Source organism: Panthera pardus, unplaced genomic scaffold, assembly GCF_024362965.1.
Source record: "Panthera pardus isolate Hobbes unplaced genomic scaffold, ASM2436296v1 HiC_scaffold_21, whole genome shotgun sequence".
Classification (NCBI taxonomy): Eukaryota; Metazoa; Chordata; class Mammalia; order Carnivora; family Felidae; genus Panthera; species Panthera pardus.
The window spans coordinates 10,158,127-10,163,987 of NW_026526777.1; the positions used below are offsets into that span (position 1 = coordinate 10,158,127).

Below are 5,861 nucleotides of genomic sequence, written 5' to 3' on the forward strand. Positions count from 1 at the left end.
TGGCGGCCACCACGCGCGCTTGCGCCCCGGCCACGCTGGCCGCGCTCGGGCCGGGCGGGGCGGGCGGCGGGACGCGCGCTCGCCGGCCTCCCGGGAGGCGAGCGGGAACCGGCGCGGCAGCGCCGCCCGCCGGCCGCTCGGCGTCACCGCGGGCGCGGCGCCGGCTCCGCCCCCGCCCCCGCCCGCAGGCCGCGTCCCGGGCCCGCCCCGCCCGCGGCCCCTTGAACCCGCCGCCGACGCCCCTCCCCGCTCCAGCTTCTCCTAACGCGCGGCTGGTTCTTGGCTTGCGGGGCGTTGAAAAGGAGTCCGTGGAGCCTCGTGTCTCCTGCTCTGGGGTCGCTGAGGACGGCTTTTTTTTTCTTTTTTCTTTTTTCTTTTTCCTGCTCTTCGTGTCGGGCCAGGATTTTCTCTTCCGGGTCGCCTCTAAAGCACCTTAAGGACGCCCATCATTTGCATTTCAGGAAGAGTCATTTTTAATCCTCCAGAAGTAACGTTTTCAGAAACCGCTCTTCCATTTTGGAGTTTCTAGTCCGTGAAGGGGAGGATTTAAAAAAAAAAAAAAAGTAGAAGTTGACAAGAGGCCCCAGCGAGGATCGAACTCGCGACCCCTGGTTTACAAGACCAGTGCTCTAACCACTGAGCTATGGAGCCAACTCGTTACCTGTCCTGCTTTAATCCAGGGACATTGGAAGCAATGTTGCTTTTGCTGGCAATCTGAAGACAACTGACTTCGTGCATCCACTATCAGTGATAATCATAAAGACTATGAATTGTTGGAGAAAAATGCCTACAATATGACAAACATTAAAAAAATCTCAAAGTCCTAGGCTTATGATTACAAAACACGAAATCATACCTCCGTAAGTTAAGCATACAGACAGGGGCTGGAAGGGAAAATGTAAAAATGAAATCATGTTCTGATCGTATTAGGAGTGGTTCTTTTACATGTGAAAAAAAAGCCTCCAATTCATTGTTTATATGACAAATTGTATCAAGTTTAATACAGGGAAATGGGGGGGGGTCTTTGCTTCTCATAAATTAAGCTATTGATTATGGATGAATTAATTGATTGAACAGTATCTATTGAGTACTCACATACCTCTAGACTTCGGGGGTAGGGTGAATAAATAAAGCTCTGTTCCTGTTGTTTCTTTAATGATTGGGATCCTGAAACTGTACCTCATTCTTTTTTGCTTAATGAACTACTGACCGAAGGAATGAAGTTATGGTCACAGCATGACCCATTCCTGCGTGAAGGAGGGAATGAAGGTCATTTGGCCCAGCGAGCTGCCTGCCTCGCTCCCTTACCTCCTTCAAGGGTCTGCTCACATTCACTTACTCAACAAACCCTTCCTGACCCGCTCCTTGAAACTGCTCTAGCCTCCTTATCCTGTCCCGTTTACCCCCTAACGTGTTAACCTTCTTTCCTGTTAGATAATGTACTCTATTATTCTTTACTGTCTCTCCATTAGCGTGTCAGTTCCTTGCGGCCAACGCCCAGACCAGTGTGTAGCACGTAGTAGGTGCTCAGTAAATGGCTGAGTGAACGACATCTATGTTCAGGTCCTAAGCCGGGAGAAATCAGGCAAGTGCTTGGGGGAGACGGCCTCTCAACTCCCCTCTACTTCCACTGCCTCTCCCTCCCAGCTGGAATTTTGGGAACACCCTTGTGTCTTCTTGGCCCGTCTGCTTTTCTTATTGTTCTGCTTCCCCTGCCCTTTGCTCTGAGGTTCACTGTCCTAATGCGTGGCCTTTGTTCTTCCTCCGCTCTAGGACCCTCCAGGAGCGTTCTGTTGTACTCAGGATAAAGGCCAAAGTCCTCAGTTTCATTTTTTTTTTTGGTAAACAACCTTTTCCTCTCCCCCAGGCTAACCTCGCTGGCACCGCCGTTTCTCTTTACATGGCTTCTTCCGCGTGGAACATCTGAGCCTGATTTCAGCGCCTCGTGTCATTTTCCCAAGAGCATCAGAGCTGGCTTATTCCCCGTCTCAGAGGTGGTCTGGAGAGTGTTATTAGTTTTCTAGGGCTGCCTAACAAAGTACCACCCGCGGGTGCAATAGAAGTGTATTGTCTCAGGCTTCTGGAGGCTGGGGGTTCGACTCAAGGTGTGGGTAGGGTCGTTTCCTTTGGAAGGTTCTGAGGGAGGATCCATCCCAGCCTCTCTCCTTGGCACTGGTAGATGGCCGGCTTCTCCCCGTGTTTCGTTTCTTTTCTTTTTTAAAATTACCTTAATGTTTACTTATTATTTTGAGAGAGAGAGGTGGGGGGAGAGGGACTGAGTCTGGAGATAAGGTGCGCCAGCGGTTCAGGGACGGCCTTGGGTCAGGGGCTCCGCCACTTCGCAGTGCCACGGGGTTCCTGGTGGTGTTCAGGTTGTTCTGGGTGGAAGGATGGGGGCGGGGGGACGAAGACCGAGGAAAAAGATCGAGGAAATGCACCCTTAGCCTCCCGTTACCTTGATACCTGGATTGCAGAACGAATTTAGTAGCTCAAAGTCCCATTTGGTGGGCTGCCCCCAGCCCTTCCAGATCAAACTCGAGGGGGCGGCGGGTAGGGGAAAGATCTTGGGCTTCGGGGTCTGGCAAGACCTCAGTTCGAATCCGGGGACACCTGGGGACACCTGGTCCCGGCCGCCCTCCGCCGAACTGCAGTGGGTGCTTCGGCTTCAGCCTCGGAGGGACTAGGTTCCCAGCCCAGCTCTGCCCCCTGCTGGCGGCACCGAAGTTACTGCACCTCCAAGGCTGCACCTGTACCGAGGGGCGATAGGGTCGTGCTGCCTGGGGTAGTCATGGGGGCAGACGGTGACGCACTGGGCCTCGCCTCCCCTTCAGGTACTGCCCACCAGGACCTGCGCGGTCCCCATCCCCATCTTCTTTCTCGCTTTCCTTCGGACTGGGGCGGAGGAGCTGTACCCCTGGCTCCAGAGGCAGTGATCCCTCCGGCTTTCTGCCCTCTTCCAACCAGCCATCCCCCTGCGCCGTTTTTTAAAAAAAATTTTTTTTTTAACGTTTATTCATTTTTGAGAGACAGAGAAAGACAACATGAGCAGGGAAGGTGCAGAGAGAGGGAGACACAGAATCGGAAGCAGGATCCAGGCTCCGAGCTGTCAGCACAGAGCCCATACGGCTGGAACTCAGGAACTTGGAGATCATGACCTGAGCCGAAGTCGGAAACAACCGACTGAGCCACCCAAACGCGCCCCACCCCCCCACGCCTGCGCCTTTTAATCCCTGGAACATCCGGGTCACTGGACCCTTCCCTTTAGCTTAAAAAAAAAAAAAAAAATCTTATTTATTTATTTTGAGGGGGAGGGGCAGAGAGAGAATCCTGAGCAGGCTCCACCGCCCTCAGGGCGGAGCCACAGGCAGGGCTCGACCCTATGAACCTGTGAGGTCATGACCCCAGCCAAGATCAAGAGTCAGAGGCTGAGCCACCCAGGCCCACCCCTCATTGCCACCAGCTGTTACCGCACTGGAGTCTCTCCCACAGAGACCATAAAGTGAGAGGAAAGGAAAGAAAACCCCTCCGCTGCAGGGGTTTGTCTGCCCTGGTTCCCTCTGTTCCTCGCCCCACTCTAGGCAGACAGGACCTTGGGGTCTTGACCCCACTGACCACTTTCTCCCCTGCGAACACTCTCTGCCGTGTCCCTCGCGGCCCCCACTCCTGAGAGTCCGCTCACTTCCCGGGAGGCTGCTTCTCAGCCTTGTTTGCGGCCCCACCTTCCTTGCCGCCCCCCGCCCCCCTCGCGGGGGAGGGTCCGGCCGCAGGCGCCCGAGCACCCGAGTCCGAGCTGGGCAGCTTTTTAGTGGAAGCGCAGGGCCCACGGCCGGGAGCATGAACGGCGAATACAGACAGCTTGGTTTCCTCGCATGTAAAACGGGACGAGGAAGAGGTTGGTGAAAATAATGTGAACAATGGTACCATCTCGTGTGGGCACGTGGGAAGAGTGAGTGAAACCATGCGTGTAAATACTTCACCTGGCATCTGGGGGGTACTTAATCGGGATGAATTGCTTTTTTTTACTGGTCGTACCTAGGGGATAAAAAGGGTTCGTAGGGCCCAGAGCCCCTTTTCTGTAGCCAGAGCACCTGCTGAGTGAGACGTTATCACTCTCCTTTGGGAGCTGACATAGGAGTGGGTGAGTCATGTCCAGAAACAGGAGATTCTCTCACCTCTTGAAAGACCACGGATTAGAATGAACCTTATTAAAGCCAGACAAGGCAAGGGCTCCACCAGGCCAGGAAGAGGATAGTCTTTCATTGCCGCAGCTGTCTTCTGTCATTTTCCCTGCTCCCCTCAGTGTTTTGGAGGAGTTTCTAACCCCCAGCAGCCAGAGGAGAGTGGGGTGCGGGTCCGTACTTTTGGTGGGTAGAATGATACTGGAAATGGCTCATTCAGAGACTGGATGCCAGTTGAGACACTGAAGGCATCTTAGGAGGTTGTTCAAGGCTTTTGGGACAGTCTTGTGGGACCAAGAAACTTCCCCCAAAGAGCTCTTGTGCGTCCCTCTGATCCCGGTGGGAAGAGACAAAAGAAGCCATCCAGTCTGGGGCAGAAATACACAACGCGAGAGTCTTACAGTTCTTCCAGCCCGTGGGGCTCCATTCTGGCTGCACATTAGTTATCTGGGGGCTTTAAAAAATGGCATTGCCCAAGCCCCAGAAATTCTGCAGCTACATCTGAGAACCTGATCTAACCAACCTTTTTTTGTTTTGTTTTGTTTTAAATGTTTATTTATTTTTGAGACAGAGAGAGACAGAGCATGAACGGGGGAGGGGCAGAGAGAGAGGGAGACACAGAATCAAAAGCAGGCTCCACGCTCTGAGCCATCAGCCCAGAGCCTGACGCGGGGCTCGAACTCACGGACCGCGAGATCGTGACCTGAGCTGAAGTCGGAGGCTTAACCGACTGAGCCACCCAGGCGCCCCACCAATCCTTTTTATCTTGTAGATGAATACACGGAGACTTTGAGAGCTCAGATAATTGACCCCAAATAAAGACCCTGGAGTCAATTATTGGCCCCAAGGTCTGAACTCGGACCCAGGGCTCTCACCATTACCCTACAGCAAAATCTCCTCAGCTCTGACACTTAGAATTGGTGTTCTTATGGGGAATGGCTACCATATTTATGCCTCTAAACATAAATCTAGACTTTATTACTTGAATAGTGTCAGTATACTCTGGAAGGACTGTCAAGAACGAAGACTGTTCTGGAAATCTCTGGGATCTATGGTGCCAGGGTCTGGTGACGAGCTCGGGTTCCAGAGTCACAAAAGCCTGGTTTTAAGTGGTAACTCTTCCACTACCAGCTGTGTGACCTTGGCCATGTCACTTAACCTCTCTGAGCTTCAGTTTCTTTATCTGTAAGGTAAATATTTCCTTAGAGAGTCAACACAGAGTGTTTTCTTGATTGTGAAGGTTAAATAGAGTAATGTCATTTGTTCCTTTTAAGTGGTAGCAGAAATAGGAGTTGTTAGTAGTATGATGTTTATATTCTGGTGGACTTGCCTTCTACAATGGTGGTTCTCAAGCAGGGTGATTTTGCACCCCTAGGGAACATTTGGCAATGTCTAGAGATGTTTGGATTGTCACGATGGGTGGGGAGAGGGATGCTGTTGGCATCCAGTGGGTATCGGTCAGAGATGCTGCTAGACGTTTACAGTGTGCACGGCAGGTCCACCCCTCCCCTGCCCCCAAAGAGTTGTTCAACCTAGTGGTACCAAGGACAAAAAACCCCTGCCCTGGGTAACTGAAAATAATTGGGAGTTTGAAGGCCAGAGCTGTTGGGGTGATATTGGGATGATAATTCTTGGCTCTTGCACTGATGAGACAGGGGAATGGCGAGTTCCGGGGAGAGTAAA

At 52.4% G+C, this 5,861-nt stretch overlaps 1 non-coding gene across 1 annotated transcript; it reads right to left on the bottom strand.

Annotated features, from left to right (window-relative positions):
- Positions 1–578: 578 nt before the first annotated feature.
- On the bottom strand, positions 579–651 carry TRNAT-UGU (transfer RNA threonine (anticodon UGU)). Its single transcript has one exon. It is a non-coding gene; the product is annotated as a tRNA-Thr (tRNA).
- Between the last annotated feature and the right edge of the window lie 5,210 nt (positions 652–5,861).